The sequence below is a fragment of the Corvus kubaryi genome, unplaced genomic scaffold (assembly GCF_017639235.1).
Source record: "Corvus kubaryi isolate FWS band 111438036 unplaced genomic scaffold, C.kubaryi_AGA036_p1.0 37334, whole genome shotgun sequence".
Lineage (NCBI taxonomy): Eukaryota > Metazoa > Chordata > Aves > Passeriformes > Corvidae > Corvus > Corvus kubaryi.
The window spans coordinates 4,671,029-4,687,807 of NW_024581108.1; the positions used below are offsets into that span (position 1 = coordinate 4,671,029).

The 16,779-nt window shown below is 38.1% G+C and overlaps 1 long non-coding RNA gene across 5 annotated transcripts in view; it reads right to left on the minus strand.

The window, feature by feature from the left end:
- LOC121665568 overlaps positions 1–14,454 on the minus strand; it is an 86,041-nt gene extending 71,587 nt beyond the window's left edge. For all 5 annotated transcript variants that reach the window (XR_006016406.1, XR_006016404.1, XR_006016405.1 and 2 more), the window contains exon 1: positions 14,329–14,454. This is a non-coding gene — a long non-coding RNA (uncharacterized LOC121665568). The remainder of the gene's footprint in view (positions 1–14,328) is intronic.
- Between the last annotated feature and the right edge of the window lie 2,325 nt (positions 14,455–16,779).

Sequence of the window (16,779 nt, forward strand, 5' to 3'; positions counted from 1 at the left end):
TACTGTTAGGCATTTGGATTTAGTGTCTGTATTTAGCACAAAATTTTGTTAATAAAATTCTTTTTGCGAAGTTCTACGGCTATAAGACAATTAGGAAAAGTGAAACAAGTAAACAACTTAATAATAAGTAAAAAAAAATTCCTGAATGCTAAGACTTTACCTAAAGCAAAAACTTTCAAAAACTTACTGAATGGGTTAAAGAGGAATTAGGAACAGATCCTAAGCTTCTTTATATAGACTGTTTTTTGTATAGCTAAAGTTATTGCATATTTACCAACTATAGTAAGCCTTATTAAAATGTATGGGAAGAGATCTACTGTTTTTCTATCAGTTTGGGGAGCTAAATCACATACCTTCATTTTATTGTAACTTATCGAACATCTAAGAACAAGTTCAGCTCCTTCATTAAAACTGCCAACACTGGCCACATCCCTTTAAGACAACAGGTGACAGAGTTTGTTTGCTGCAATCATTTCTCTTATATAAGTTTACTTGCATGGCTGGGTTTTGGATTTGGTCTTGAAAATAAGTTTGCATGAATGGTTCTCTTTGGGATTGTCCAGCTTCCTTCCACTTCCTTCTCAATGCCCCTCCTGCAGCAGGACATCCTGCATTTTAGGAATTTCAGTTTCTTATCTCAGCAGCTTTAAAAGCATTGTCTGAGTCAGGAGTTTTCTTTTATGTCTTAAGTGTCTGGTATGCAGCTGGCATCTAACCTCACACATATGTGTACTCTCAGATCTGTCTTTTTCAAGTTGGTATTCAACAAGGAAGGAGTATGCACGGAAAAGCCAAGCAGGACAATGCTCCATGACAAGCAGACTGCCTAGGATACTCTGACTTCTTTTTCCTAGCAGATCCTCTAGAGTGTCTTTTCTCTCCCTTGCCAAATTCTCTAATCCTCATATTGCCAAAAAATCCCACAAACAAAAACAACCACCACCAACCCCCAACAAGCTGTTTCAAATATTCTGTGCATTAATACACACAAATACATATGAATAAATATATTTACACAGATTAATTTAATTTCACACTCTTCTTATGTGGCAGTTTGTTACAGTTATCTTTGTAAGCCAACACTAAAGACTTCATTACCTCGATATGGTCTGTTATCTTAAGTGCTAGAGATCTATCTTAAATGTTATCTTAAAGGCTGGCTCCAGATCTGTGACAGAGCTCAGACACCACACCAGGGTTAGTCAATCCCATATTATTATGTTCAGTTTGGTCCAGAAGTTTGCACCACAGATTGTGTGCTGGGGGATCACATCACTTTTGTGTCAGTCACCATTCCCTCTCCATAAATTGCTCTGGATTGTCCAGTCTGGATAGAAGGCTGTCCCTGTCTAAAAACTTTTCCACAAATATCCAAAGTGAGCTAACTGCTATCAGCATCAGCTAACAGACTTGTGCCAAAATGAACTTGGAACTGAGGCTAAAAATGGATATAGGAGAGACACTGCCTGGCAATGACAGTTTTTTTGTCTTTACATATGTTGTCAAAAGACTGTACATCTTCCATGTTTCATAAAGGCATTTTATTTCCTTATTGAGACTACAGCAGCAATGTTTCTGGGAATAGGTCACAGGATCAGGGACCAGTACTTGAGGGGTTTTTTGCCTGTGCCATAGGGTCACTTTACCATCCTAGACAAATCATTGGAGCACTTCACACCCTATTACACCAGAGAATGTGACATGACAGTAACGTGGGGACTCAGTATGATAACGGCTCCTGTTATACTCAGCTTAGCATAAACAACAATGAAGCAGTTATTTTTCTTACTTAGTTCAGCCATAACTGATATTTCCTCCACATTTTGAATAAATGGTAATTCCCAACAGTGTAGTTTACAAATTAAAATCTTCATTTATTCATTAATGAGTCTTAAGCCTACCTTAAAGCTTACCTGATATATTTATATTATTTGATATGAAAATTTTTTAATTTCCTAAGGCTGAAAGTTGCAGGGCGACAGGTTTTTATTGATAAAGTTTCTCTTTTAGTCGCACCCAGAGTAGCAAGCAAGCATTCAAGTGCAATGTGGTCTTTACAGATGCTAGAAGAGTTGAAAGTATTTCCTTAAAAAAAAAAATCATTATAGCAAATGCCTTAAATTAACACCGCTTTCATATTACATTTATTACTGTCTGTATCACTGCTTTCCTCTACAACAGTCAGAGAGTTCTCACAGACAGAAGCAATGCCTAGTTCATTTTTACATGCCTGTTTAGAGCTCATTCTTAACTTTTTATTGGTACAAATCCAGGCTTCTGCTTTGTGCATTTACATAGGTTGTAACTCTACAGTGCATAGAAACCCAGTCAACAGTTCTATGAATCAAAAGTTTTGTGCAACAGACTATGGCTCCTAAAGATGCTCAACATCATGTCACTCCAATAATGAGATATTTAGCATGTAAGTGCCACAAAAAAAAAAAAAAAAAACCAAAAAAAAACCAACAACAACAACAACCAGAACATTCAGCAGCATTTGTACCCCACTGCAATGCTTTTTCGAGATAAACTCGATGCCATCACATTTATACCAGTATCATGGCACCAGCAACAATGACATTGGAAGTTTTGTAGTAAGGTTTAATATCCTTTCCTCTGAGGAATACTTGCTCCTTAGTATAGGGAATGGTGTTAAGCTGTAAATTATTTTATGTAGGTAATTTAGTTAATAGTTCTTTAAGATGAGTTAGCATGAAAAAGCTGGTTCTGATCTACTGAAAAGTGTTTTCTGCGAAGTAGAATAACAGTACAGCAAACTATCTGTGATGGAAACCTGTCTTCTTTTTGTTTATAAAGCTCTAGGATGGCTTAAGAACAATTACAGCTTCAATTGCAAACATACGCTATATTGCACACCTGTCACAACTTCTGAATAGCTACTTCTGTCTAAGTTGAGACCTGACTGCTCATAAACCTCTGTTAAAACAAAACCCTTAAAAATGTTATAGGGACGCTATTTGCACACACACCTCAATAAAGAGGGAGATTATTTAAACACAAAAATCACACACTTGATAGTGGACCATATAAAGTGTATTTCACTAATAATTTGCCAGGTCATTGACATTATATGGCTCACTATAGTACTAACCAAGCCATAAAGGCAGGGTGACACAAAAATACCTGACTCAGAGTTCACGGTAACAACTACATAAAAAGTGTATTTTCAAAAGTGTATTGTCACAAGAAATTCCTGTTAATACTGTTTTTGAAATAGTGAGCCCTGCTTGGGCTCAGTGGGTGCTCATGTGTTGAGATACATTTTCTGTTCATTTGCTTTGCCCCAGCCCACCACAGTCACCTGTATACGCTCTGCAACATGGTCCAAAATCAATGTGCAGCTGAAAAACACTAGATTATCACCAAGCCACTTCTGCTTGTGTCCTCTCAAACCAGAGATGCTACAAGCTGTGACAGCAAAAGTAATCCATAAACTACAGACTTCCATTGAAGGAAAATAAACCGCATTAATTAGCAGCAGTCACAGCTAAAGAGATGCAAGAAGGAACGAGTGATCTGAATGGTGAAATCCAAGCCTTCAGCAAGAATAACATGTGCTAGGAAGCAAGGTTGGAAACACATCTGTTCTTGAAAGACTTATCCCTTTAGCTAGATACCTGAGGTTTGCCATACTATTCTGGTTAAAATTTTGCTGCCATTCTGAATAGGCACATCCCCATCATACCAATGACCCACACAGCAAATCTCTCCACATCCTTTTGGTGATCGTTGTATTTGTGTCACATCCAAGTGCAGAGTTATTGAAATTCAAATAATAGAGGTAGTACTGCCAGCATTGTTCCTTGCTGTCCTTTATTTTGGAATAATTATTACATTTATTTACATAGCCCAAAAATAAGACACCTCTAGTTACTTTCTGCCTAACCTTCCAACCATGTAGCATAACAAAAAAATGAGGGGAAGATGGAAAATTAGAACAAGAATTTTCACAACACAGGACTACCTTATTTAGAAAGCCCTATCCCAATATAGCTCTTGTACTTTGGAGTCCTAAGCCCAGGGATACACAGGCTGAGACAGCAGGAGGAAATGCTAGTTCATGTGTTAGAAGGCAAATGTTTTGAAGAGGAAGCATGTGGCATTTCTGATAGACTCGTCTTTGGGGAATGAGGATGCTCTTCCTCTCTTCTACCCTGGTTAGCCATACTCTGCTGCAAATGTGTTTGACCAGAGCCAGGCATTGTAAAACTGCAACCTATTTTGCTGAATATTATCAGTCTTTCTTAACAAGATATCAGAAATATGTTGGCTTCTAATAAGAATGTCTCGGTTAAGAAGGATGCTTTGGAGCTGTATCAAGCTGAGTACATGAGGATCAGAGCAACCATAGGGAACAAGAGGAGGGCATCAGAATAGTTTGTCTGCTGGTAGATTAAAGACAAAACACTAGTTTACAAACAGGGAGATAAGATTGGTTCATTGTGATGCCTCCTCTGCATAGCATTGAGGAACATGCAGTTCTCATTCTTTTACATTGTAATTTCCCTCAAGGATACAGTTAAAACAGTATTTAATTTTGACTGTAAGATTCAGCCTAAGTCTCCACTGCTTCACTTGTAATGTCTTAGTTTTATCTTATCAGCGTAGCCAGTCTGAGTGTATTTAGAGAACTTGACCACATCTCCCTAGTTCCCAAATACATTTTTCCCTAATCACCTAACCAGCAGATTTTGATAGCTTTCACTGCAATTGCCTCACTGCTGACTTAATGTTCTACACTGCCATCACATGGCGGAGTACTTGCTCTGTGTATATTTCAATTAATTCAGAAAAATTCACTAAAACCTTTCAGATAAAGGAAGATAGAGATAAGAACAGATTCCCAAGGGCGCATACCCATTCACCTCTGGAAAGACAGCCCAGTTAGGCTTCAAACCCTTTTACATACATCTGAAAAGTCCTCTGGAGGATCCAGATCCCCTGGACCACTCCAAAAGTCTCAACACTTAATCCTGTGAGGAAAAAATAAAAACACTAAATCATTCCAACTAGAAGGAATCTCAGAGCATCTCTGTCCAGCCTCCCACTCAAAGCAGCTTCAGCACTGAATCCAGAGCAGGTTTCTCAGGGCTTTTCCAGTTCCAGAAAACCTCCATGACTGATTGCACTTGTTCCACTGCTTCATTATGCTCATAGTGACTTCTTTTTCCCCATACCAAACCTTCAGATTCAGTTTATGACCAGTCTTTTGTTTTCTTGCCATGTACTTCAGTGAAAACCTGGGTCCACCTTCTGCTGTTGGGTTTCTCCCTGCTCCCATCCTCCCTTCTCTCCAGGCTGAGCAAGTCCTGGATGTTAAGCCTTTCTTCACAGGGCCACTGCTTCTGCCCATGGGGAGCTTGGTGGCCTCCACTGAACTCACCCCAGTTCAATCCATTCTTTCCTGTACTGGGCAGGACCCAAAACAAGATGAAATAAAAGGTGCTCATAAACATAGTAATAGCTGCTATTTCTTTGTATTGAGTTACAGTAAAGATTTTAAACCCTTCAGAATCAATGAAACAGGTCAGAGTTTTAGCTGAATATTTCTTGATGCATAATGGACAATGGCTCAGGACTCCATTGTGCTTGTTACTGCAGAGCTTTAGAGCAACAAAAGGGGAGCACAGGCTGCCTGTTAAGTGCTGTCATTTTGACTTAGTTGTATTTTCACATCCTGATGTTGTAAATGACTCTACAAGGTGATGGTCAATAGCAATTCGGGCCAAGCACCACTATTGCTTTAGAAGCATCTTCTGTTCATCGCACTTGATGGCATTCAGTCTGAATGCTCTCAAAATATGAACAAATTTAATCAAACTCGTGATCAACAGCTTTAAAAGAAATATTGGCTTTGTGTTTGTGGCTTGGTTGTGAAAACATTATTCAGTGACAAATATTCTAAAAGTCCCATAAAAAACAATCTCCCAGTATAAATCAAAGAAGGTAAACCTTGCAAAGCAATATCACTGATGTCTACTATCCAGATATGATTGATTAGCTGCTTGCCCCAGCCTCATCTAAGTGCCAATATATTGTACCCAGTACAAGCACATTTGTTCCTAAAAATAGCAAGAAAATTTGGCCAGACAAAACCTGCCACCTTTGTCCTAATAACACTTCACATTTGAACCAGGAAGTTCTTCAAAAGTAATAGGATAAAAAGGAACTCACTAGCAACAGCTATGACTCCTATCAGGGACAAAAAAAAAGATGCAAGGAAAATGCATCACAATTTAGAATTTGATTAATAAAGAGGAGCAAAATAACAGGGGTGTTACAGACATCATTAGATGGTTTCTGTACTAACAGGACATTAGGAAATCAGAATGTTTGATGCATCCTCATTTTATCTGCTTAAGTAAAAGTCTCTGACTGAAAGTTTCACAGATAGCTAATAGTGTCAACCTCTATATAATGGAAAGAAAGGATTATCCACACACTTCATAATAATTTAAGGTCCAAATAGTTCTGAACCTGGATTGTACATCAAAGTTGTGCATGCTCTCATTCACCCTTGTCCTATCACTACATGACCTTGTAAATATAGGCTTAATGGAAGCAAAAACACCAAACCAGAATATATAATATAGTAAACAAAAATAATAGGTAAAGGCTTTTCTGGATATTTTACCTCAGTCAATAACATATATACATGTGTGTATATATATATAAATAACAATAAAAAGCATGTCTGAGCACACATTCACAAAATATTGTACTAAATTTTCAGGCCAAATTTGAATAAAATATATTTGAAATACGCTGGCAACAGAGATTTTTCAGTTTCTTTTAAAATTATAAGTAGGGGGGGAAAAAAAATCATATCATCAGCATAAAAATCACTTCCAACGTTCTTGGTAAAAACTGAGATGAAAATGTTGCTACCTCACTACAAGTTTAGGAAACCTTTCTTCCAGGGTAATTTTGTTCACTTCGTGAAGTGGAAGTTGAAAAAAAGAACTTAATCTTTGTAGAGCATGAAAACTTCAGTTAAGTGCTTCTAGTCCAGACTGGTCCTCCACAGTGGTAAGACCTGACAAGGCACTTTGGTGCAGAATTACACCAGAGTTTGGCACTGCCATGTAGTCAACTCTGAATCAATCAGTGGAATTTGTATTTAAAAAATAATTATGCTAAAGTAATTTCCTTAGCAAAGTCACAGTAAAAGCAGTATTACCAATGTGCATTTAAAAAAAGTTCATATTTTAAATTCCTATTTTACCTTCTACGTGATTTTTATCTTAATGCCTTCATAATGCGTGTAAAGTGTACTTCACCAGCCTTGATACACTAAAATGTCCTCATAAATTGTATTAAAATAGGTTTGTTAAGCATTCCTAATACAGTATAATGCTGGTAATGCCAAACGATAGGTGATAGCCTGAATCATGAATGCTTTTCTAAACATGTTAGAATTGGTTTTTAGCATTGGATGTTCTGGTCTGATAAGACACTCCTGCACTAAGGCAATCAGTGGAAATTAGCAATTGGCAGGAAAATTACTGTACAAGAAATTGCATTGGGTTTTTCTCCCTGCACTCTCATTATGCCTTTGTGAACTCTATAAAAACAGATTAAAGTGAAAATTCACAACTAGGAAAGATGGAACAGTAGGAAAATATTTTCCAAAGTTAACCAGAAGTATTTTAAATTTTGAGATAGGTTTGATACCGAAGAAAAATCGCAAAAAGAATTCTTCTTGTCATTCCTGTATTTCAAAACATGTTCAGCTGTTATTCCATGCAATTTCACTTGAACTCATTGAACATATCCTTTGCAATGGATCCAGTCTCTACCAACCTCAGTTGTGGCACTAAGCTTGCCTTTTTTTTTTAATAATAATGATACATGCAAATCTATTTACATATAGGATAATGCAGAATAAATGAGGGTGAGCCAAGAATGAAAGACTGGGGATTGTTTCTTTCTTTAACCAAAACCACTTTGGTCCTGTTAACATTCAAACAACGAAACCACATATCCCAAGTGAGTTCTGAGACACTTAGTGCTGCTAACCCCACCCTAAATTTACATTTTTTATTGCTTTCAACCTTCTTGGGAGTAAAGTTTCATACATATTTTCTGTATCACTGTACAAGACGTACAGGCTGCTAAGGGCTTCTTTGCTAAGATACAGTTGTGAATTGAACTATTGGTGCCAAATCTAAAATGTATTTAATTTTTAATGGCCAAAAAAAAGTCTTTCTCCCTTGTTTTCTTTCTTAGAACAGACACACAGTGAACTTACTCTGCATGCTGACAGGTTTTTGGCTGCTTGTAAATCCTGAAAATATTGATCAGTTAAAAATATTCGGATGCTTGCATCCCTCAATTCTGCTTACCACAGCCTTTCTTCCTGGTCAGCTAAGAGAGCACCAGCAATTTTGTTATAATGATAAATGACCCTCATAGACAGGTCACTCTTTTTTACCTAAAGCCACAATTTTCTCCTTCCTTTAGGTCACAGCCTGATTTTTCAGGGTGACAGATTTATTACTTTCTTTGTGTGCTAAAAAACAAATCACCAACAATTGCTCAAAATACAGTCCTGTCACAATAACTTTGAGCACTTCCCAGCCAGAATGATGCAACACAAGGTTTTTTCCTGTTTTCAAAGCAGCAAAATCACTGCTACATTTACCACAGCTGTTGTGAAGAGCCATTTGGCTCATTTCATTATACACCACATGTCCAGGCTACTCCCCAAAGAATAAAATATTTAAAACATTATTAAAAGTAAGTCTTCCATAATAAGAGATACCACCTTTTTTTTTTTTTGAAGTAAGGGTCATGAAAGAGTAGCTAGCCTGACTGAATGAGAGACTTTTGGGTGGATGTAGTGAAACAATATTTGCCAAAAAACAAGTGAGCTTAAAAGGCATTTCTATCACATCCCAAATATCTGGACCACTGTGGAAACTCTGGATTATTATCAGTAAAATTTGTCTTTCTAGTTCTCCTGTGTCACCAGGAAGACTTCTTTCCAATGGGTTTGGATAACACAAGGGTCTCAGAATGCTAGTTCCATGCAATGTCAAAGAAACTAAGACCTCTTTTGAATATGAGAAAATCCCAAATCCTCAGTCCCCAAAACCTTGGCCCAGCTGCAGTTACCTGAATGAAAAACTCAATTTTACTAGAATAAGGAAAGAAAAGAGTACTAAAGCAGAACTGCACGAAGTTTGATGCCTGCTTCCCACACTACATGCTAAGGAACACTGCACTGGAAGACAGTTACCATAGCTGGCAACTCAAGGACAGAGCCACGAGCAGCCCTGGACCAGAGACACCTGACCAGAGCCTACCAACAAATTTATATTTGCCAATATATAAGAGACATTGAGGATCCACACTACTCTAATGCAAAACCCACCAAAGTCCTCCGTGTAGAGTGTATCCAACACACTTTTATATAAATAAGCATTTAATTCCTTACCTTTACTCTCAAAGTCTTTCAACTTGAATATTATGGGGGCATATATTTTACAGGGATACAGGAACAGCCAGGAAGCAAGCCAGTGTATGGCCAAAACTAGGAGGTTTGAATCATGTGTTCCTGGTACCAGGTAGACAAGCTGTGACAAAAACCAATGCTTGTGACAAAAATTATGCTGTCTTGCAAGAATCTTATTTAAAAGGCAAAGAAAGAGCTCAGCTACAAAGCAGTGTGTCCTTTGTTATGAAGATGAAAACACAGGACTATAATCAAAAGAACTGACAGCTTCCCATCTCACATGGTCTTGGTAAATTACTTAATCACTTTGTACCTAGACTATCCAAAATCTACAGCAATATAGCCCTTGCTTTTACCTGTGTGTCCTAGGATAACAAAAACCTCAGAGAAAATACTAATATCCACCTTAAATACTAACAGCTACCAGAACTGGGAGGGATTGGTTTGGATGCCAGTTCTGTGCAACCAAAACCAACAAGGAGGACACCAAAGGCAGACTTACATTTCTATTTCCTGATGCAGCTTGCAAATAAATGCATCATTCTTGTATGAACCTCCTCATGAATCTGCTATCAAGAACAGTTTAACAATATTTCTCAGAGGTTTGTAATATTCAATCATGTAAGAGTCATCATCTGCTTTCAGCACCCCTTTATTTTGATGTTGGTAGAGGTGCTTGCTCCAACACCAAAACATTCTTCAAATATCAACAGTTATAAAGAGGTTCAGATCATTCCAAAATACATCATTTGGCACAGGTAAAATTCTATAGGGCTGCAACTGAGCTTCAGCCCTACAGTCCTCACGCTGGTAAAGCTCCCACTGAGCTCAAGGTGTTTTCCCACATAGAGACAGGGGGAAACACTCCGCACAGGGTACATTTCATAGTCTGTAAACTCCCAAAGCTGGTCTATCTAAATGTCTCATTTTGCACAGTTTCAAACCCTGATTAGTTCTGGTTTTCACCTCATAACAATATACTCTACTAAGCTGCTGTCCTTATACTGTGTAAAGTTTGTAATAATGTGCCATTAAACATGCACAGTGTAAACATATCGTGCTGGTTAATGCATAAATTAATAGAACAGCTTTTGATAACCTGTGTGTAGTACTGCCGAGTTCATAAGGTAACAGATACGAGCACAAGGAAAGAAATGAAGCAGAACTATTTCATTTAGAAACAAGTGCATCCTTTGGAATAACTCCAAATAAGGTCACTGGAATGAATGGCATAGCTGAAACTTATATAAAAAGATACTCTGACAGAGCAAGTGATAAAAGGAGGAAAGCAAGCACGGAGAAGTCCAGAGATAAAGCAATTTGGTGAGACTGAGAAATAAAAGCTTTTTGGGCTAAAAGACCTCTCCTCCTTCTGTGTGTCAATCCAAATGTCATTAGAAGTCCAAATACACAGAGCTAGAGAAAGCCCCAACTTTCACTGGATAACTAACATTATACCTCAGTCTTTTGGGTACAAATTGAGACACTGTGGTCCTGTATGGCTTCTTCTATCTAACTGTGCTTAACATGCACATGGGGATCCCAAGCTGTCCCATGAGATTCCAATATAATTCTCACTTTGTACTACTACTTACTTTAAACGAAGACATTTGCAAACAGGATCCTTTTTTGCCATTCCACAGCATATTTTCCTGCTCCTGAGCTCTACCTTACACAATTTGCAATAAATGCAAGCACCATCTAGTTGCTTTTAAGGAATTTTGATTGCCCTCCCAGCTGCAGTCTTGTACATACATATGGCTGCCTCCAGCTGGCAACCCTCCATTTCAGAAGAGCCACATAATCAAACAAGTTATTTCCATTTCCCTCTGATGGTTCTAATGAGTTAATCTCTGAGATGTCTTCAATTAAAAAACAAATATATATATATATATATAAAATATAAAATCACACAGTCCTAAGATATGCAAACCTTCCACTGACTTCCAGCGTAAGTTCTGTGTGAGAGTATGGCTGGAGATACAAATTCTCAAAACCAGATGTAGCCATCAAGCGAGCTACATAAACCATACCTGTACTCTTTACAGGAAAACATAGCCTGAAAAAGGCTGCTTATCTTTACTGATATTTTCTCTACGAAGCTTTTTGCGTTGTCAAAAGAAATTACTACCTTTTCAAGCCTATCCCCTGAAAGAGTTGGTGATCATTAGCCAGCTTTATTCTATTTACTGAGATAAGGTTTATAGCTCCAAGACAAAATTCTCTCAAGCATCTCACACTAAACTTTTAGCACAGAAATATCATGATATTAAAAGATGCACTCTTACCATGACAGCTGCTGAAGGACAGAGGGACTGACTTACTACAAGGTAGAGAGACTGACTAAATGAGCAAAAAGTAACTGAACTATGTGACACTGTTGTGTCGGTTTATTGTCACTAGGTCACAGAATACTCTTCTTGGCAGACAATTGCTTTGCAAGCTATAACAAGACAAGGTTAAAACTGCTGCTTTAATTTAAGATGTCTTGCCTGTATTTGTACGGGTCACATTCTGTGACTAAATTGCTCTTTTTTCCACTCATACCTGAGAACTGGCAAAAAACAACCAGTTTATTAAACTTTAGGTTTTTCCCCTTCCTTCCCATCAAGGTAACATGTGAATCTATACAAGGTGCTTTAAACTGGTAAGTAAACAAACCTTCCCACCTGGAGTCATCAGGAGAAAAAGCTCAAGACTTGCAAGCTAGTTTAAACACACAAAACTGGAGGGAGCTTCTCACCAGAGTTGTTCACAAGCATCTCAAAAGCTCATCTGCCAGGCCCTCTCATGATTACAAGCCGGAACATGCCCATTAGACTCAGAGCAAAATAAAAATCATACTGTTGTACCAATACAGTGGGAAATGCTAAATTTCCTTGCATGGGTGCCAGCCAGCACAGCTGCTAGAACAAAAGTTAATGTTCAGAACAAAATCACCGTGCTGTGACCTCATTCTGAATATGGCCCTTTCTGTGCTGAAGGGATAGATAGACCAAAAAAAAAAAAAGTCAAGAGTAGCCATAGGGGCCTGCCCTGCTCCTACCTTTGCTCTGGGTGAAGCAAAACTGTGTCTGCTAATCCAGATTAAAGAAATTAATGCCACTAAACATATGGAAAAACGTGAAAACAGGTTTTCCCTCAGCTAAATTTATTCCTGCAGGAATTTTAGGAATAATTATTGCAAGCAGAAATAACCCTCAGAAACCACATATACACATGCTTTTACCAGTTTATACAGAAACCTTGGGAAATACTGGCTTCAGAGAAAAGTGCAACTGCAGAAACCTAGAGGCAAGAAAAATTCTTCCGGCACAGTTGCATTTTTGTTTGCTCATAGTAAATTTTCCCCAATATTTCTGGTATTTTTCCCTTTGACTTTGAGATCACTTCCTTGTAAGGGTGACTTTGTGCCTCTTTGTCTTCAGGAATCCAAAAAAGACAAGGAAGACCCTGGTTAGAGAAGTCTGGCAGTTAAAATCATGGGCTTCCTTCCCTAACTTGTCTTACACATCACAAAACGTTTGACAGTCTTGTTCACTCCTTCCCTTCCTATTATGAAGTTATTAGTGATTGAATTACACATTTACCAAGCTGTTTGCAATCTTCAAATCAAGGCCAAACAATGTCAGTTAACAACTCTTAGTGGTCAGGGTTGACAAGGATTTGTCTCAGTTTACCTGTTTCAATCAAAAAACTACATCAGTGGCAAGGCAGGTACATTTCCACTCACCTTGCTTGGACTAAATTGAAGTAAGGACCATATACACAAATACCATGCATTTCCAGAGCATGTTTCTAACTACCTGTTTTGGTGCACCTTAAGTAAAACAAGCAATTCTGCATTTCTACAACAGCCTCAAATCAATGTGAGGGATTTTTCACTCAGATTCTGTTTTGCCTGTTAGCACAGGGTTACCTAATGCTTGTTCCACAGCTGTAACAATGCCTAACAGCAGCTCAGGTGCAGACAACAAGCCACAGACATTTGCACCTATGAATATCAGCTGCTACTTTTAGCTAAAGCACATATTTCTGCCACTGTCAATCACCAGGATTGCACAAGACACCTGCGCATGCCCTGTGGAGCAGGATGGTGAAATCCCAGCAGAGAGAGACATAACCACCCAATGGAAACAGTAGCACATTTAAATGCCTGCCTGCATATGATGAGGCATCTTTATCAGGGAAAACTGAGCTTTTGGCAGGACATCCCAGAGCACAGTGCTTCCCACCCCCTCATTCCCCCAATTTAACTTCTGCATGCCTACCCTTTAAAGACTTCAGTCAAAGATCACTGATGTCAGTAAACTTAGAAACACAATCACTTTTGCATGAAGGATCAAATCACACCAGATATTGAACCACCACAGGTCTGCTGTTGGCTTTGTGCACACACAAGGCACTTACATAGATCAGCTGTTACAGTTGCTTATTCCTGAGTTGATGCAGTCATACATATCTGAAATCAAAGTTTTGGCTTTCATTTAATGGTCTAAAATTCAAGTTCTGCACAGAGAACTTAAGCTCCTGAGATGCAGTCCACATATATCAAGCAAAATTGCTCAGTTCTTTCTATACCTAAAGCATTATTCTGACACTGGCTCCTTTCACTTGGACTCTTTCTAGCTTTCACTGTCTCCTCACACATTACACGAGAGCCAGTTCTCCTTTTCCCAGGCAGCACAAGCAGGCAATACTTACCCCTCTTCAGTGTAACCGTCTCAGCCTCTTCTTGCTCCAGTGCATATAGACAGAAAATACAGCAAGCAAACCTCATTGGAATAACCACACAGATAAATTCACAAATTATTTAATAAATAAAACATCTAAGAAAGGCTTTTCCATACCTTGAATGGCACTAGTCATTCAGACCATAATAATATTTTAGCCTTTATTCCTTTGATCTCCTTCCCATCCTGAATATCAGATCAGTAAGCACTAAAAAAACACCACATTGCATAGCCCTTTTTTTGATTTTTACCTCCTTAAATCTTCAGTTCTCATCTCTTGGCAAAATCCATTTAAACAGGGCCCACAAGTTAATGGTTAAACTTGTTGTTTGTAGTACCATTAATATAGGTCAAGCAGCACAATAGTTACAACTGCTGAGGGGGAAGGTACATAAAGACACAGTAAGCAGTTCAGGACCTTATTACAACATGTCTATCAAATGCAGGGTTACAAACAATGTGCCTGATTCATCAAAAAGATAACTTCTGCTGACAGTACACACTGTTCCCTGGAGTCTCTCACACGGCTCAAAAATTAAAATTGGAAATGTAAAATACACAGACACATTCTTGCAAATGTGAGTATGTTTCAACACTTCTATGCAAAATAACAGATATAGGCAGTGGAATGAATTCAGCCCCCATTTGCATCACCGAGTACTGGAGCAAGCAGCAATAGCTACGACTTTACTCTGCTTTTTCTCTCAGGTAACCAAGGGAAGAATTTGTCCCACCAGACCCAAGGACACACATTTTTCACCATGGGATGCACATGCATAATGCCTGCAAGAGGGATTACCTTATGCTTTATTCAAGAATATTCAAAAGGACAGAGCTCTATGCCTCAAAAAGTCAGCATTTCAGCAATACTGACACTAAGTACTTTTTCAAAACTAGTGGCACCTTAAAGTTTCACAACATGGAGTACTTATGCTCAGCATCAGTCATTCACTCTCTGCCAGTTTAAATAGACACCATTCCTGATTTGGGTCCCAAGACCCCTAGCCAAGGTTCCCAAATTAAATACCCAGGTACTTTCCTGGAACAAAAGCAAAGAGAATAGCCAAGTTTCAAGACAGACAGAACTCCCCACATCTGTCACTGAGATGCCTCCCTCTTGTCAATGATTAGAGCATGTAGAGGGATCAATCCAATCTACAGAATGATGTTTATTACACCCAGAAAAACCAAGCATGAAAAAGCCAGCTTTTTCAACCAAGTATTTGGAAAGCACAAATAGCATTTCAAACATTTTCTCACTTTTCAACTGAAATACTTCTAATGATTATACTGAGGCAAAAGGATTTTTAAAACCTCTGTTCATGTCCAAAATCTAGCAACTGTAACTCCAAGAGGACCAGTTTGTCCATTGTTAATCTGGGGTGGAAGAATCAGATTAAATTTAGGCAGGATAATTTACTGCATATAACAAATTATAGAACTGATACCAGACAAACAGAAGCCATTGCATATTGAAGTGATAGTGTACACAGTATTTTCTTTCAGACTTCTGTGTTTTCCATTGTTAAAAATTGAAGACAATTTTCTTCCATTTATCTCACTGATAGAATACCTTGCATTCTCGTGATACCTGCTATCCCTTATTTCAATGTACTTTATGAACCTTGGACTAGATCTTCAGCAAGTGTGACTCACCATAGCTCAATACTGCCTTTAATAAAACTGTTTTGAATCATGCTACCTGTGGAGTGATTAACTGATGTTGCACTGTCCTGTAGACAGAGAAGGGACATGTCACAATAGTATGACATTAAAGTGGCACGTCTCAGGCATAATGTTACAAATATTTTATGAGATAAAAGCATCCTGTTGAATTTGAATTTTAAAACACTGCTTAAAGTTCACCAGAAGTATTTAACAATCTTGTGGCTTTTATAGACTATTATGTATGTCTCATCTGGGGTGTTTTCCATTAAATCAAATCATGTCACACAATTAAAAACGCCCTTTTGGCACTTTTTAAATTAACGCCACAGCATTTTATATATACACTACATAATAAAGACAGATCAACAAACTACTCTGTCTTCTCATTGTGTTAATGCTGGTAGGGCAGCCCAGGTTATAAAATAGTTTGCTTCAACACAAATTCCAGCATGATAAAGGGATTTTTATGCATTCATCCAGACGTCTTTTCTATTCCATATTATAGGTTCTCTCTAATAGCTTCGTATGTTGCACTTCCCTCAGTGGGATGAGATGTGCTCCACTTTAGCACAGATGCACAGGAAACCCTGCTACAGAATAGTTCCTCCCTATTAACAGGGCTGAATCCTTTTTGTATAGAAATTGTTTATATTAATGAAAACACCATTGCCTCACACTATTGTCTTTCCTGAACATCAATAAAGACTTGATTGAATTCATTTGGTAATTATAATAAAGGAGAAATAAAGTAATGCAAGGTGAAAAAAAGTCCACAGAAAGCTGAGACTAAGAAATGTAAGAGTCCAGAGAATGTGATGCAATTGCCTGTAAAAACACATGTGACATGGTAGGACTACAACTGCTTCCTTAGGTACTCAAGGGATCTCTGCCCAGTCATCC